We start from the raw sequence: 17,207 nt of genomic DNA, 5'->3' as shown, positions 1-17,207 counted from the left end.
CAATCTATAATTAATGTTCTTTCTCATTAGTCCCACTTTTATGATAATGTTAGCTACAAAATACTTTCATTTCACATACTATCACTTTAATTTCTTAGAAATGGGGATTGGCTATTCTGTGCCCGGCACAATTTAAGAGAAAAATCTACAGTCTTGTTGCTGGAAATTACTATTCATGTGGACTACTTCATTCCAAGTGTATGCTTCCCATACAATACACTATGCCATGAGAACTTTTTAAATGACTACTTAAGAGGCAATCACACTGTAGATTTATATGTAGCATCTCTTTATATGCTGCACTTAGTATGCCCATATACAATCTACTATTGAGTTTGGATTTCTAAAGTTCAATCCTAGGCAAAGGATAAACTCTAATTCTAAATTGAGGACTGATTTTTTTTTTGGGGGGGGGTCAGTAGTGGGGCTTGAACTCTGGGCCTGAGCACTGTCCCTGAGCTCTTAAGCTCAAGGCTAGCACTCTACCACATTAAGCCACAGCGCCCCTTCCTAAACTCTAATTCTAAAAGCTTGCCAGGAAATCTTAGTTCAGTAATGTCATCTTAAAATGTAGGTAAATCTTGTATATGTGATTCTATAACTGTGGTGTTCAACCACAAGGAAATTAAAACAAAGATATCCAAAATTTTAAAAGATGATTCTAAGCTACACACCATTCCATATACACCTGAGCATTTGCCAAACTATTATATCTATATTATGTATTTTTTCAAAGAAAGAATCAACATTTTTTGTAAAATGTTGACTTGAGTTTCAGAAATTCAAAAGGACTTCTTATGTAAAACCTTTAGCCCCAATGTTACATAACCAATGTGGATTCAACATTAAAAATAGAACCTCAGAAGTCAGCCAAGTGTATTGCCAGCTGTGTGTCTGTTACAGCTTGTGACTGTCTCAGTAAATACATTTTCATGTTTTGCTTTGTGTACTACACACACACACCTCCCTTTTAGGATGAAAAGGTGGTTCTTTTGTAGCTAGTAGGTCAGCAATTTTCAGCCTGATAATCACTTTAAAAACACTTAGAAAGCTTTTTAAAAAAGAAAACTACGTCCAAGGCTTCATCCAAGACCAGTTCAGTGTGGCCTCTGGACGGCCACATTTCTTAAGTTCCTCATGTGATTTGAACAGGCAGCCTGGGTTGACAACTCTGGGCTATTTGTTACAGGGCTTGTATTCTTTCAGGTGCAAACACTGGCGTCTTTAATTCACACCAGCCGTGTATGAGTGGATAAGGGTCATAGCCATACCCTCTCGTGCCTCTTGTGGGTAAGGAAAATAAAGAACTTGTTTAACATCATGTAGCTACTGAAGACCAGAACTAAGCTTTTAACCCAAGACTTCAACTCTATAAAGGAAATAACTCAGCTTGTTTCCTTGTCTCCCTGAGTGGGATTAGGCCCTGTCTTTCACTTCCCGCCACTCACCCTGGTTTCTTAAGCAGATGGTCATAGAGGGATCTTTCCAGGATGCCTGTCTGTCTGCGGTTTACATGGTCTTGATATCAAGATCACCACGTTCCAGGGCAGAGCACCAGCAACATTACCCTTCCATTGCTGCATGACCTGCACCGGCCTAAGGGCAAGATGTGTTTATAAATTCCATTCATGCTTTATTTTTTGACAGTTCTGTTTCCAGACAATTTCATTTTCAAGTGTGAAAGACAAGCTTGACCTCAATCTGGTTCTGTCTGGAGCAGTTTGTTGTCAAACTATGGTCCAGAGTTAATGAGGAACATATTGAAATCTAGGCTGAGGACATGGAAACCACTCGTTGCTAAAACTGACGGTATGCCTCCGCTAAGTTTTTGCTAAATAACTTCCATGGATAATTTCTAACCTCTGGACTTTGAGTAATAGCAGAAGCAAGTGCATAAATAGATTGGCCAGTATTAAAACAGTAATAGTAGTATAAATAATAAAAATAATAACAAAATTTTATTCTCATTCCACTGCAAATGTCCACAAAATAATAATCGAAAAAAAACAATCCAGACTAAACTTAGCATCTTGCTTTGGGATGTCATTGCCTTGAATTCTGTATTTCATCTTCAGAGAGAATACTGGCTGCTAGTCAACAGGTCAGCAATTACTTGGAACAATCAATGAATATTTCACTATTACAGGAACATAGTAGTAGGCCATTGTGGCTACAAGTACTTCTCATACACAGCAAGCTTGGTTTGTGTTCTAGATAAAATACCAGATGGGCTGCCACCTGGCAAGCTATGGCGGAGCCCTAACGCGCGCTTGCATCCCCTAATCTCTGCCTTCCCAACAACTCAGCATCAAATAACCACGCCAAGATGGGCTTTTTCAAAGACAAGGCGGGCAGCAGCACTTTGTATAACGAGGGCTTTCCTGTTTAAAAAGTATTTACCAGTGCGGTGGACAGGAGGTTGGTGATGACCTTCAGGGTTGGAGGTTGTCAATGGCTTCCTGTCTCCCAGAAATTCAACAGCTGCCAAACAAGGAGCTAGAAGAAGCGCGTTGTCTAGCCTTGGTTTCCTGCCCCTCTCCATCATCTTAGAGACTTCAGGGAGGGTCTGGGGGGGGGGGGGGTGTGAGGGTGCTAAACTGGCTGAAGGCCTGACACAGGCTAGGCAGGTGCTCGACCACGGAGCTACACCACCCCGCCGCATTCATCACACCTCTCCATACTTGGGCTCCGCCTGGCCGGGCACGGAGAACAAAGCGAGCCAGAGCTGACTGTTCTGAGAGCGGATGGGGGAGCGCCACCATGGCGGGGGGGGGGGGGGGGGGACGACTAGCAAGAGTGGGGGGGCTCTGAGTTCAAGGGCCAATACCGGCCTGGAAAGGAGAGGGAGGGAGGGAAGGAAGGGAGGTGAGGAAGGAGGGGAGGGAGGGAGGGAAGGGAGGGGAGGGGAGTAAGGGGGAAGGGAGGAAGGGAGGGAGGGAGGAAATGAGGAAGGGAAGGGGGAGGGAGGGAGGGATGGAAGGGGGAAGGGAGGGGAGGAGGAAGGGAAAGAGGAAAGGGAGGAAGGGAGAGGGAGGAGGAGGGAAGAAAGGGAGGGGGAGGAGGGAGGGAAGGAGAGAAGGGAGTAGGGAGGGAGGGAAGGAGGAAAGGAGGGAGGGGAGGGGGGAGGGAGGGAGGAAGGGAAGGAGGGAGAGGGAGGAGGAGGGAAGAAATGGAGGGGGAGGAGGGAGGGAAGGAGAGAAGGGAGTAGGGAGGGAGGGAAGGAGGAAAGGGAGGGAGGGGAGGGAGGAAATGAGGAAGGGAAGGGGGAGGGAGGGAGGGATGGAAGGGGGAAGGGGGGGAGGGAGGGAGGGGAGGAGGAAGGGAAAGAGGAAAGGGAGGAAGGAAGAGGGAGGAGGAGGGAAGAAAGGGAGGGGGAGGAGGGAGGGAAGGAGGAAAGGGAGAGAAGGGAGTAGGGAGGGAGGGAGGAGAGGGAGGGAGGGGGGGAGGGAGTAGGGAGGGGGGAAGGAGTAGGGAGGGAGGGAGAGGCAGCAGCAGGAGCAGCACAGTCCGCCCGCGAGGCATCGGGACTGGAGCCGGGAGGAGCCGCTCTCGGAAGCCCTGCCCGCGTTTCCTTGGATCTGCTCAGCAGACCTTCGTGGCTGCCGTCGTTTACGTTCGACGCTCCCTGGGAGAGGCCTGGTGTGGGAGGAGCCCCCCCCCCCCCAGGAGAGAGGGCGGGATGCCCGCCACAGGGCTCCGGTCCCCCGCCGGGCAGCCCGCCCAGCGCGGGGCCCCGGGGCCGGCCAGACCTCCGCGCCAGCGCCCCCCGCGGCAGCGCGCCCCGTGCGCATGCGTGCGCCTGCTCCGCGCGCCCAGACCTCCCGTGCTCATGCTCCGCGCTGCCAGACCGCCGCGCCAGCGCGTCCCGTGCGCATGCTCCGCGCTCCAGACCCCCCACACCGCCGCGCCAGCGTCCCGTGCGCATGCTCCGCGCTGCCAGACCGCCGCGCCAGCGCGTCCCGTGCGCATGCTCCGCGCTCCAGACCCCCCCACACCGCCGCGCCAGCGTCCCGTGCGCATGCTCCGCGCTCCCAGACCTCCGCTGCAGCGTCCCGGGCAGCCAACCGCCCCCCGCGCGCATCTAAGGGTGGAAAGGTAGCGCGCTCCACACATCTGAATGAGTGAGGGAGTCAACACGACTCCCATCTCACAGGAAAAGAAAAGAAAACGCGGTTATCATCCGAGGTGACTTAGCATCTGACAACAAGTTGCCAAGAACAGCCCCAAACGGAAAGACTCCCCCCCAAGGCCCTGCAAGGAATGGCCTTTGGATGGAAATCTCCTAGAACTGTCTTCCTTCCTGACCTACCCGCCCCAGATCCCCACCCCTTATCATCGCACAGGCACGGACTGGGAGCTGCTGCTATTCGGGACTTTGTGCAGGAAGCAGGAACTTAGGAAGACTGTAAAAAATAAATAACCCTTAATGTGCCCTTGCAGGAAAAAGAAAAAGGAAGATGCATGCTGTCTTGAAGAAGATTCCTTCGATCCAGCAATCAGTGATCAATCCACTTCCCTCTTGGGGGGTGGGGGGAGGGGGGGAGGGGCGGAATGCCTGGCTGATCGTTTTGATCGTTTTCATCTCTTCCTGATTTTTTTACTTTCATGACTTAGGTCACCATCATTTATTTACCCACTCATCCTCCTCCCATGGACGGGGGAGAGATAACCAGTCCTATCTATACACACACGCTTCTCTGACTCCCCGGCTGCAGTGTTTTAGAAGAGGGAAATCTTAGGGAGTAACTTCTGCTATGTGTCCGTCGGGGCACTGCCGAAGGGACGGCGGAGGACGTGGATAATAAAGTTGCACGAGCCCCTGTCCATCCAGTATCATTCCCAATGGGCAAGAGATGCACTTGAACTGCAGCCCATAGCAACCTGCCCACCCCCCTGCTGGGGGCTCCCTTCCACAGCCCTGACAGTATGCCATAGGCACACTGGGAGTGGGGTGTGTTGCTCCAGTGGCATTCTGACTGAGGTTGAAGATGAGTTCCTGGAAGCCGGGGAGGCCCACTGGTCAGTTACTCATCTCAGGCTTTGAGGAGAAGGCCCGGGGCCTCCCACCAAGGCCTCCACTGGAAAGGGCCCTGGGGGCTTCCTACAGCCACAGCTCGGGCTCTGGCTTCTCTACCAACCACGCTCACTGACGCTGCCTTGGTGGCTTTGAAGAACGCTTTGCTACAGATCTTGAAAATGTGTTATTGTTACTATAAAGGGGAGGTTTACAGTAAGTCTGGTAAGGAGTACATTTCTTCCTGGACAATGTCACCCATTTCTTTGCTGTCTCTCAGTTTTTCCCTCCATCCCCACCCGCAAGTTGGATAGTTCATTTTCAGCACTGTCCAGTGAGTGCCATTGCTGCCTTTGTTCACCCTTTGTCCCTCCATTTCTGTGCCTCCTCCTGCACTCCCAAAGACAGATAAATGAACAAAAAGAAGACAAAAACAGCAAAAAAAAAAAAAAAATCGGGGGGGGGACCGTCTTGTTTCCATTTCTCAGTGCTACAGATTCCTAAAGCAGACTGTTTACTGTTGTGAATACCATGTGGCCCTTGACATGCGTGAATTCATGAACCGCTCCTGAAAATGTCCATTGCGGGGCTGGGGATATGGCCTAGTGGCAAGAGTGCCCGCCTCGTATACATGAGGCCCTGGGTTCCATTCCCCAGCACCACATATACAGAAAATGGCCAGAAGTGGCGCCGTGGCTCAAGTGGCAGAGTGCTAGCCTTGAGCAAAAAGAAGCCAGGGACAGTGCTCAGGCTCTGAGTCCAAGCCCTAGGACTGGAAAAAAAAAAAATGTCCATTGCTTGATGGGGAGCACGGGAAACCACGGAAGTGTACCCCAGAACCCCTGGCCCAGGCCTGGAACACATGCCCTGAATGGTGAAGAAGACTGCCTAACCCCAGGGAGAAGGAAGATTCAGCCACGCTAAGAAAATCAAAGCAAGCCAGGCACGGCACCACACACCTATAATCTCAGCATGTGGGAGGCAAAAGAGAGAAAACACCTGGAACGATCAACAATGTATTCCCCTGAAATAAACTTTAAAAAAAATAAATCTTATCAAAGACAGAGAAGACGTTACGGATATGAAAAGCCTCGTACCAGAAATGAGAAGTAACAAAATGTGATGGGCACGGCCTCTATGACAGGGTAGAGGGGCCGGGAGAGAAGCGGGGTCCCTGCCGGGCTCACTGCCTCGTCCCAAGAGAGACGGGACCATCACGTCGGTAAAGGAAGCCAGGGCCTCATGCTTCACCTCCTTTGCAGATGCAAGAAGGAAATAAACAATAACCACCAGAAGCCAAGGTCAAGGCCATAGAAATCAAGTGAGGATTTCTTGAGAGATGGAAGGGAAGAGGAAAAGCAGAAGCCGTGAGCGGGAGTAAGAAACTGTAACAGAGGGGCTGAATATCACGCGTACATTGTATGTATGTATGGAGCTGCCCCGGTGGAACACCTCGCTATGCGCAATTTCTATGTGATACAGTTGGTTTGGTTTTGCTTATTTTCGTTTTTTAGAACGAAATAATAGCCCTCAAATTTGGCAAAAGATGGGTCTACACAGAGAAGAAAACTTGCAGGATGATAAATGACCCCAAAGTGCTGAGATCTGACACCAAGTGCACAATTGTGCTGCGATGAACATTGTTGTGCTGGTGGCTTTAGTGTGTTCTTGTGTGTGGTCTTTTGGCCCCTCAGTAGATGAATGGGCCAGGAAAATGTGGTATATATACACAATGGAATTTTATGCCTCTATCAGAAAGAATGACATTGCCCCATCCGTAAGGAAATGGAAGGACTTGGAAAAAATTATACTAAGTGAAGTGAGCCAGACCCAAAGAAACATGGACTCTATGGTCTCCCCCCTAGGGAATCATTAGCACAGGTTTAGGCAAGTTACAGCAGAGGATCACAAGAGCCTAATGAATGAAGAGCCCCTATGAATGCATAAGAAAATGCTAAGTGAAATCAACTCCATGTTATGGAAATGACTGTTATATCACTGTTGTAATTACTTTCAGCATGCCATGTGAAACCGTAGCTTCTATTGTTGATGGTCCTCTTGTATCCCCTTCCTGTGGTTGTACCCACGCTATCACTATCTTGAGTACATTGGAAACTGTATATACTGGTATTAGAACTAGGGAAGTGAAAGGGAATACCAAAATCGAGAGACAAAGGATAAAAAGACAAACGACTGCAAAAGTAATACTTGCAAAACCATTTGGTGTAAACCAATGGAACTCATAGGGGGAGAGGGAAAGGGGAGCGGGGAGGGGGGAATGAGGGAGGAGGTAACAAACAGTACAAGAGATGTACTCGAGGCCTAACGTATGAAACTGTAACCACTCTGTACATCATTTTGACAATAAGAAAAAAAAAAGATCAATTAGACCCCATGACATGTGAAAGCTTTGTCTCTGTAAAAGCCTGGATGAAGAGGATGAAAAGACACTCCCGCACAGAGACAGTGGCTGCAGAAGACACATCCATCAGGGGCTAGAATCCAGAGTACACCAGGAACTCACTCTCAAAACTCAATAGGAAAAAGAAGCCAACAAGACAATGGGCAGAGTCATGAAAGAAAGACCAGAAAAACCTAACATCAGTTATTAGATAAATGAAAAGTAAAGTAGATCCTGCTGCACAGCTATCAGTACAGCTATAGTGAAAGGTACTGGCAATACCAAATTCTGGCCAGAATGTGGAGAAACTAAATCATTCTATACGTACATACATAATGTATGTGCACATATATATATATATATATATATGAGAGAGAAAGGGAGAGGGTATTGCTAATATGCTGAACAATAGCCCCAGCTACAGGAGGAAAATGAAAATGAAAAAAATAAAAGACTAGGTGACAACAGGAAGCAACCATATTTATTGGTCTTGTCAACCAGACAGAAAGAGAACAAAGTGAAGGAAGTCCACCTTTCCTTACTAAGCTGCTCTGGGAATAGAAAATGCTGCTCAAGTGTCCAGGAAATACCTTCAAACAAAAGGGAAAACAAAAACACAGGAGTCCAAAAGGCACCCTATGAGTTTGGAACTTGGCACAGTCCAGCACAACTTGAGAGCCCGTACCCTGCTCTCAGAGCGACCAGATGTACACTAGGGCAGAGGTCATCGTACAGGAAGCCCAGTGGCCCATCCGACGGGAGGAGTAAGTGGAACAACTGCTAAGCAGAAGCCACCTTTGGGAAAGGACAACCAGAAGGCAGACATGAGCAAGATCCAAAAAGGCAGTAACAAATGAGATTGGCATTGTACCAGCTCTACTTGGAAATGATCAGTGTGCTGTAATTCCCTGAGTCTTGTGGTGAAAGCGATCATGCATTTATGCACACACACACACACACACACACACACACACACACACACGTGCCTAATGCACCTAGTGGGAGCCACGCAAGCTACAGCCTGACATCAGGCTCCGTACTCTGTACTGCAATCTTGCCTGTTTAGGGAAGGGCCTGGAAAGAACTGTGCTTTTCATTCTTCTTGAAAAGAGCAGCCAGACTGGACCCAGCTTTTCTGAGCATTGATTTTTGAGCCACCCCACTTGTGGAGGAAGTTTGATCTTGAGGTACACTGAAGGTAATAATTAACAACAAACCCCAATCTCAGGGAACAGCGGGGATCATGGGAAAGGGAGCCCCAGGGTGGTGTGCAGCGGCGTAACTCCTGCATGCCAGACATGTCAATGTCTAGGTCTTGTTTTCACAGATACCTGCGAGATTGTCGGCGCCTTCATTTCCAGAAAAGAAAGACAGTCATCACTTCTCCAGGATTCCACTGCTAGTTTATGTCAGTGCCGGGATTCAAGATTAAATCTTCTGAGTCCAAAGCCCATTGTTTTGCAGAACACCTTTCTGTCTCTCCTTACAACACAGCCTGTGACCGACATCACTCAAAGAGGACTGGCCTTTCCCTTCTCCACTTACTGGCTGGTGAACTGCCTTAACACCTAAGTGCCTGGAACTTGCGCTCATCCCTTGACATGCGTGTCTTTTGTTATTCTTTATGAGTGCTGAGGCAGCATTCGAACTCAGCTTCCTTCACAGAGAGGGCCTGCGTCTACCATGAGTGCTTCCAGCATGCCAAAACTAATGTTGTCACAGTCTGACACACCATTTTACATCGTGGAGGTGTTCTGCTTTTCTCTGGATCCAAGAATGATATCAGCCTGGGCAGCAGGGGTTCGAGTGGATCATCTGAACTACTCAGGAGACTGAAATCTGAGCGTCACAGTGCAAAGCCAGCCCGGGCCAGGGAGCCCGTGAGCCTCTTAGCTCCAATTAACCACCAAAAAGCCAGAAGTGGAGATGTGATGTGGGTGGGGTGGTAGAGCACCAACCTTAAGGGCGCAGGGTGGGGTGCCTGTCATCAGAGGCCTTGGCCCCCGGGGTGTCTACACGTGTGATGGCCTGTATCCCCGAAGCGTTCTGTGCAAGACTTGGCTGGTCCTGAGCCATGCTCCCAGCTGGGGTAAAGATTAAGGAGGAGGAAGAGAACTGTGCTCCGGTTATCAATGACTGACACCGCCATGCTGACCGCCCTGCAGATCCCAGGCTGCTGACTCGAAGAGCCGGTCACCAAACCCCCTCTGCAAAGAGTGCTCCGTCACAGGTGTCCCCAGATCGCCACTGAGCGACTTGGGGAGGGTGGGGAATCCCCGAGACCTCCGTGGGGTTTATCCACATCCACGGAGCACCATTTCCCAGCGTGGATGCATCCACAGCCAGAGGAACCCAGAGTGGGTGACAGGCTCGGCGCTATAAACCACAGGCGCTGGAAGTCCCAGCGTAGAGCAGACCACTCGGCTATTGCCAGTCTAAGAGGCCTGCGACCCCTTTCCTTACAGACTCTGGGGAAGAATAAAATGGGTCAAAGCTGGGGTGCAGGGAAAAAGTGTGAGTGACCAAGTGCAGAGAACAAGAGGGGAGAATGGGACCATGCAGGAGGAGCATCAAGAAAGCAAGCATCAGTGGGCAAGAGGAGACAACACAGGGACAGAACCCACTCCCCTTCTAAGCCCCTGCTCTTAACTCCAGGAACTATCTTAGTGACAGCTCCCAATGCAAGAATGGCGATGGAGTCCATATCAGATCTACTTGATAAGTATTCTGCCTTTTTTCCTTTTGCCTTAGGCTCTCATGGGGCTTGGCCAGCACTAGGACTGACCCTGCATGTTTATTTTGTTCATTATGGATTCTATTGCACTTGTGTTTATTTTTAAAGCCTTCTATGAAAAAACAGCTACACGCAGGAAGTTATCTTTTTTATTAAAATTAAATGCAACAATACAAAAATAATCTGCCTTGATTACTGACAAATATTCCTTGAAAATGGTTAGTATTAGCTACACAGGAGAGGGTGCACTTTTTGGTATTCCTTAAACTTGGCACCTAAGGGAAATGTCTCCTTTTCTTTACCCTAGTCCTAGGCCCCATGATCAAACATTTGGTTTGGGTCCATCAGAATTAGTGATGGGAAAACAAAGGTATTTCTTTTTCATTAACTTATAGGAATTTCATTATTACATTTTTACACACACATAAAGTACTGTGATCACATTCGACCCCATTAATCTCCCTTATCCTCGCTCCCCTCTCCCCCTCATGCCCTCCCTTTACCCTACATAGTCTCATTTCCACTTTGATGTTCCCTCTACCCCCACTCCAGCCCCCGAGCCACATGTGAGAGAAAGCCTGGGAAACTTGGCTTTCTGAGTCTGGCTTGTTTGACTTAAAATAATGCTCCCTAATCCCATGCATTTGCCTGCAAACCTCATGATTTTATTCTCCTTTAGAGCTGACTACTACACCACTGCAGAAATACACCACATTTCCTCGGTTTATTCACTGGGGATGAACGCATCCCTTGGCCAAAGCATAGATGTTCTGGAAACCCCATTGCATTCTGCCTTGAGGTCCTTCATCCATTTACAATGCTAAGTCCAAGTACGGGTCTGAATTCGAATGAGTGCCGATTTCAAGGAGGGGGGGAAACTACCTTGATATTTTCCCAGAGTAGTGGTTAAGGAAACGGTTGTGCCTGTGAAGATTTCTTCTGAGTCACGTTTTCGTCTAGTGCTGATGTGTGTGATGTAGCCAGAGGTACAAAGACACACTATCTCCATGGCTGTCCCCCGCCCCATCCCTGACAGAGGACCCTGGAATGGAACCAAAGATGCTCCTGGTCCTGCCAGCCCTGAAGAAGAGCCAGCCAGAACCAACTCCCAGCTGCGAATCACAAGGTGAACCTGACAAGCTTTTTTTCCCTAGGGCCATGTAAGAAGGGTCAGGAAAAACATGTTTTGCATGCTAATTGATCCGCGTGTGGGAAAGGCTCCACAGACCTAAGTTCACTGTCAGCGTGGATCTGCAGTCTGGAGTCAGAGATGGGAGAAATCAACTTGGGGGGAAAAAAATCCTTGTGGAACAAAACAAATGACAGCCCTGAGAAAAGCGTGATGGCGTCTTATGTCGAAATAAATACTGACCTGTCCTGTTCAAGAGGGGCTGATGCTGAAATTTACGTGGTCAATAGCATTGTTTTGATTACCTTGTGAGCATTTGTTAAGGGAGAAGAGAGTGCTAAGCCTTTTTAGTTGGGTCTTCCTGTAACTAATAATCCTTGCAATAACCAGAATGCAAGATTTTTATCACCTTCATTTTCCATGGAGTACTGAAGCTTATAAAAATGGTTTGTCAGTGGAGTGGTGGTGGCCCTTGCCTGTAACCCTAGCTACTCAGGAGGCTGAGACCCGAGGACTGAGATTTGAAGCCAGCCTGGGCAGGAAAATCTATAAGATACATCTCTAATTAACTACAAAAAAAAAAAAAAAGATGTTGTAAGTGGCTCTGTGGCCCAAATGGTAGAGTGACAGCCTTTAGCAAAATAAGCCAAACGAGAGTGAGATAAGGCACTGAGGTCAAACCCCAGTACCAGCACAAAAGAAAAAAAAGAGAATGAAAAAGCGAGAGAGAAGGAGAAAGCCTTGAGTTCAAGCCCCACTATAGACACAAAAATAAAATCTGTCAGAATCTAGTAGTTGGCTAGTTCCCAAATGGACCACGAGCCTAGAGTATTTCCTACTTGATCTCTTAAAGTTTGGCCACCTCTTCTCTACACCCATTTGTATTTTAGTTTGGTAATGGCAATTTTTACAGCATCATTAAAAAAAAATAATCATCCCCGCCTTACTAGATGTTGTCCTTCCTCTAAATATAATCAATATTCCTGAAAACCTGTTTTCTCTTTCAGATGATGTCATGCTCTTTAATTGAGTCTCACTGCTCCCTTGAACTGACAAGGAAAAGAAGAATCTCAGCGAGTGCATGGGTGTGGCACTAGCTTCTTGGTAAAGCGTGGATTTCTGCCATGAGAGATGACAGGAAGCACGAGCAGGCAGCAAAGAAAGAACACATTTCAGTCACCATAGGAGAATACTTTTCAAACTTATATGATTCTGGGGGGGAGGGGAAGAATAACAAAATTATAGCAGAGTAAACCCCACCACCCTGTGCCCCAGACAAAATAACCATGCTACTGCGAGATCTTGTTTAAATGTCTGCTTCCTGTGCATTTCGGCTGCTCGCGTCTCCTCTGTTGATGACTCTGCTGACCTAGCATCCCGGCCATCATTACGTAAAGCATTCTGGGAAGCCAACAGCGCCTTTTCCAGCATGCCAGGTCCAGCCCCCTCGCATTGTTCAAAATGTGAGTGTCATTGTACATTGTACACTATGTGAGCCAATCCCATTCCCATAATCCCCTCGGAGAGAGGGCAAAGAGACAGACTCTGGAGATTTGTGTATGCCAGGGACATCCCAGGTAGCACTGATAATTCTGTGGTTCAAGACTGGGGGTCGACTGTTTGACCAGCTTTTGCCTCTCATAGCAGCCTCCACGGAGAGGCTTCTAGAACCTTCCAGTCCCCTCCAACTCGCAATGCTTTTTTATGACTTTTGCCATCCCCTAAAGGAATTTGTTGAACTAATGTTGAAATATTATTAGCAGGCTGGAAGAACACACTCCCATGGATAATGGGGCAGACGTTTCTACGCCAAGATAAACGTTGGAAAGTAGAATTCTATTTCTCTGCCTGATCGTCGCTGATTTGATTTTTCCTTCTCAATCTTTAGCCTCAGTGAAATTCCTTTTCAAAGCAACCTACGTACACAATTTGTGTTCCATGAAAATAAACCCTACTTCTCCATTTCCCTGGCCTCCTCGTTTTCGAACGCATTTAATATTTCCTTGTATCTGCCAAAGTCAAAAGGACTCCTAAAATGCACCTGACATCACTCTGATGTTCAGACCAACTCCATCTCGGGCTGTTGAATGTTGACAGGCTAGCTGAAAGAAAAGGACGTTCATCAGAAGCAGCCTTGATTCAAACCTCTCCTGTCTCTTCTCTTTCCAAGAGGGAGTTCCAGAAAAAATACATATAATTCTTGAGAGTATCTTCTTTGGAAAGTGTTTCTTTTTTCCCTTCTTTGTCTTTTTCTGTGGGGTCCCAAAGGCCTACTGAAAAGAAAGTTCCAGAACCAAAGCAGAGAGCTTCTTTTTCTTTTTTCTTTTTCCATGTGGCTGGCTCTCCATTTGGACAGCTGTGGCATTTACGTGTTTAGGGTTGACTTAATCATTGGCCTTAGGAAAGTTTCCTTTAGTCCCAATCTAAATCCAGTTTGAAAAGTTCTCTTTGAGACTCTTAATAACATGCTAGAAATGGCTTAGATAACTCAACAATACAGGACCAAACCTTGAAAATTGATACTACTTTAGGGAGAAAAACAAGCTTTTAAAAAGGAAAGACCCAATAAGAGCAAAGACAAGCCTTTCGAATACAGGAAGGGGCTGAGTCAGAAGCCGGAAAATAGCTTCTCTGAATCCTGCAGACATGTAGCAACATGAGAGCATTTTGTTGTGTTTTTTTTTTAACATGCAGCAATTTTTATCCAAAGATTTTGAAGTGTTCTGAAGAAGTAAAATGGTCTAGGATTGCATGAGGGAGAGTCGATGTTAAGATATCACCATGATCTCTTGAAATCAGGAGTTTTCAACCCCTGCACTCTTGCCATTCTGATTTGGATAATTTCTTTTGTCCTGTATAATGAAAGCTGATTCGTGACAGTTCTCATTTCTGCATACAAGGTGCACATTTTGGTTTGCGGTGACGGAAAAGATCCCCACACATTGCCAAGTACCCTGTGTGTGTGTGGGGGGGAGGCCATAAAAAGAGACCCAAGTGGAGAAAGCACCCTTTTTTGAACACCCTGGGAATGAGGGAGTAAATGGATGTACACACCAGCACCCAGCAGAAAACGCACTCCCGAAACTAGAAGAAGCAAACAATGGCTCTCAAGTTCTAAGCAAGAGCCCCCTGCACCCGTAGACATTCTCCTAGCCCGGAGTCCTTTGTCTGTTCTTGAGGTTCATTTCTTCTGCAAGCCCATCCCTTCGGATATAACTGTCAGGACAAGTTCTCCCTCGTGCTGGACAGCACAGTCGGCGGCGACGTGTGTCTGATTCGTTTTATTCTCCAGAGATCCCTGTGCATTCTGAGCCCCACTTCTCTCTCAAAGGTGGCACCCAAGGAAGGACATGAGGAGTGACGAGGAGCAGCAAGCAATTGGGACAGAAGAATGTGGGAGGTCAAAGGAAGAGTTTGGGAGGTAAACCACGAACTGGGCTGGGCCAGGCGCCGGTGGCTCACACCTGTCATCCTAGCTACTCAGGAGGCTGAGAGCTGAGAACTGTGGTTCAAAGCTGGCCCGGGCGGGAAATGCCAATGAACCGCCAGAAAACTGGAAGTGGCGCTGTGGCTCGAAGCGGTAGAGTGCTAGCCTTGGGCATAAAAGCTCAAGGTCAGTGTCCAGGCCCTGAGTTCAAGCCCCATGACTGACAAACCAAAAAGTGAGCCAGAAGCAACTCTCATCGCCCATATGGAATTTCAAGTGGCTTAACGCCTTTGTGCAGTGCAGAGCGGCTTGGTGGGCAGGCCGAGATGGGGCGAGGAGCTTGTGGGCTTTCTTTCTTAGCTAAGCAGAGAAACACTTCTAAATTTACGTATCTGGTAAGTCCTTCAACTAACTACGCTTTTTGATTTTTTTTTTTTTTTTGCAGAGCATTTCTTGGAAACGATTATAACACGTACTTCTTAATTGATTTATTTAAACACAACCCTTCATTTGCATGCAAAATTTTGGATAGGTCAGTGCTTGTCTCTTGGTAAATTCTCACCCGCCTGCCTCTCCCTCTTCTTTATCCACATCAGCATATGAACTTCCTGATCCCGCGGTGAGTCACTGAAAGCAGGCTGAGATTCACTTTAGCAATGAACCACCTCAGGCATTTGGGGAATAGAGACAGGTGTAAAAAAATGCTGCTGCTTCTTTTTCTTTTTTCTTTTCTTTTCTTTCTTTCTTTTTTTTTTTTTTGCGTAGCCTAACAGGAAAATAAAACCCTAATGCATTTGGTGGCTTATGCATACATGATTACACTGAGACAGAAGGCAACTGGTCCCTTCAAGGGAAACAGATGAAGCGTAGGTCTTTGATATTCACAGTTTTGGGGCTCATGATACTGCCAAGAATTAGGTTTGCATCATGAGAGCGACAGGCGGTAAGGAATGGAAGGTGGCCTACGTTTAAAGTCAAAAATGCAAGGGAAAGTCAGGTGCTAGTGGCTCATCCCTGTAATCATAGCTACACAGAAGGCTGAGATCTGAGGATCAAGACTGGAAGCCATCCTGGGCTGAAAGATCCAAAAGACTCTTATTAACTGGCAAAAAGCTAGAACTGGAGCTGTGGCTAACGTGGTAGAGCACCAGCCTAGAGTGAAAAAGCTAAGGGACAGTACCTGGGCTCTGAGCTCAAGCCCCAGTACTGACAAACATGGGCACATGTTTGCATGTTTGCATGCATGCACACACCTCTTGGCTGAAATCTATTTACTTCTATTTCCTAGTTGTCAACGCAGACCATGTTACTTCTCTGAGCCTCCTTTCCTTGTCCCCAGAAAGAGATCAGCCATATCCCAAAGGGAAATTAGGAAGAGAATGAATTTCACTGAAGCTCGAGGAAAATGTTATAACTTCTAAGCTTCTTAAGAGATCGTAGCTGTACTTTGTTGAAGGATTAATTTACACCAAGTCCTTTAGTATATTAGCTGTAATTTACTCAGAGTCCTTCAGTATACTAACCAGTATACTAACTGTAACTTACACAAAATATTTTAGTACATCACATAAAACCCTTCCATATACAGGCTGCAAGTTACACAATAATCCTAAGACATGGGCATTGGGCAGACTCTAGTGAGCCTTCTGAACCTGAGCCTATTTCTTTTTTTTTTTTTTTTTTTTTGGCCAGTCCTGGGCCTTGGACTCAGGGCCTGAGCACTGTCCCTGGCTTCTTCCCGCTCAAGGCTAGCACTCTGTCACCTGAGCCACAGCGCCCCTTCTGGCCGTTTTCCAAATACCTGGTGCTGGGGAATCGAACCGAGAGCTTCATGTGTAGGAGGCAAGCACTCTTGCCACTAGCTGAGCCTATTTCTTGAACACAAGAGCGTGCTAATAAGTTCCACATCACCAGCAGGGCAGTTCACCATCCTATTTTACACAAAGGACAAGAGAGTGTGAGGGAACATGTAAACAGGGTGCCTGTGAAATCTAGGAGGAGACAAAAAGAACCTTCGAGAAAAATAGCATCCACATACCACATTTCATAAAGAAACATAAGCTACTGCCAGCAGGATTTTTAAGAAAATGAGACAATGTTGACTTAAAATCTGCAACAAAAACCAAGTATGAGGATATATACTAAGATCCTGTCCTTTTTTTTTTTTAACTAGTGAGTTTTCATATTTGGGCAAAACGTAGGCTTGTAAATCTCAGGAACTTCTCGAAGTTAATGCAACGTTTGTTCTCAGATCCTAGCAGAGATCCACTGTGCTAGGTAGAAGAAGAAGAAAAAAAAGCAAAAAAAAAAAAAACCCACAAAAAACAATCACTGTATTCCAAAGTGTGACCAAAGAGAATTAGCTTATTCATCTTGAGAAATGAAAAAAAATTTCCTCTTGACAGGTGAATATGTCAAGGGAAAATAATTTATTTTTATACTTTACTGGTTGCAAAGGTTGCTTTTCTGGAAGAGAACAAGGAGACACAAGAGTCATGAAAA

Source organism: Perognathus longimembris, chromosome 24, assembly GCF_023159225.1.
Source record: "Perognathus longimembris pacificus isolate PPM17 chromosome 24, ASM2315922v1, whole genome shotgun sequence".
Taxonomy (NCBI): domain Eukaryota; kingdom Metazoa; phylum Chordata; class Mammalia; order Rodentia; family Heteromyidae; genus Perognathus; species Perognathus longimembris.
This window is presented reverse-complemented; position numbering follows the sequence as displayed.